Source organism: Schistosoma mansoni, chromosome 3 (assembly GCF_000237925.1).
Source record: "Schistosoma mansoni strain Puerto Rico chromosome 3, complete genome".
Lineage (NCBI taxonomy): Eukaryota > Metazoa > Platyhelminthes > Trematoda > Strigeidida > Schistosomatidae > Schistosoma > Schistosoma mansoni.
Window position 1 is genome coordinate 3,896,769 of NC_031497.1, and position 869 is coordinate 3,897,637.

The 869-nt window shown below is 29.7% G+C and overlaps 1 protein-coding gene across 1 annotated transcript in view; it reads right to left on the minus strand.

Moving 5' to 3' along the window:
- The window catches only part of Smp_132270 (putative poly(rc) binding protien), a gene marked incomplete at both ends in the record, with an annotated part of 48,663 nt that overhangs the window by 26,923 nt on the left and 20,871 nt on the right, over positions 1 to 869 (minus strand). The window lies entirely within an intron of this gene.

Consider the following 869-nt stretch of genomic DNA (forward strand, 5'->3'; position numbering starts at 1 on the left):
TCAGGGCTCAGTAGCTGAGTGAATAACGCGATGGCGTTTGCAGTAATTGGTTCTTGGTTCAAGTCCCAGAGTGAACATCAAATCTGAGATGCAGATACATCTGGCTGACGAGTCCCGAATAGGCCGAAACGCGCATCCTGGATTCCACTACTAGCCACAATCCATCTTTGCTTATAATGTCAAGAAATTTGGATTAAAAGAAGACATTGAAACAAATTTCTTTATTTTTCCAAATGAATTAAATGACGATAAAATAGAGTTTAATTTAACAAAACTTATTATATATTAATGAAAAGATGAATCAATTCAGATAAATTTACTGAAAACAACGTGTTACCAACATTTATTATGATCCTAATGGAATGATAAAATGATAAACATTTTTACGCAACACATACACACACACACTCACCTATGGAAGTAAATACACTTATGAACATAGTACACATCTAAATATATACACTTGCATATAATAGAAAAAATGTAGGTCATTGTTAATTAAAATAATTCTTGAAACATATGTACAGTAGAAACGAAAGAGTAAAAAGAAGGTAAAGTGATTGGGAATAAGTTATGATGTAATAAAATGATTTTTTCTTTTACGTGTGTATATCTTTGTAAACAATCAACAATTTCACTGTTCTAGATATTAGATACTAAATTATTTTCATTGTTTTCTTTAGGGAAGGAGATTTATTAAATAACTTAAAGTTAAGTACACCTTTTATGAAATCTTCTATACATGTTACTATGAAGTATGATACATTTTTTCAAAGAGGGACTTCATTGAAGTTAAGTAATGTTTCACCTTCCTTTTATCAATCTGTTTTCGAAATGATGAATATGTTTAAGTTTCATTATGTCGATCA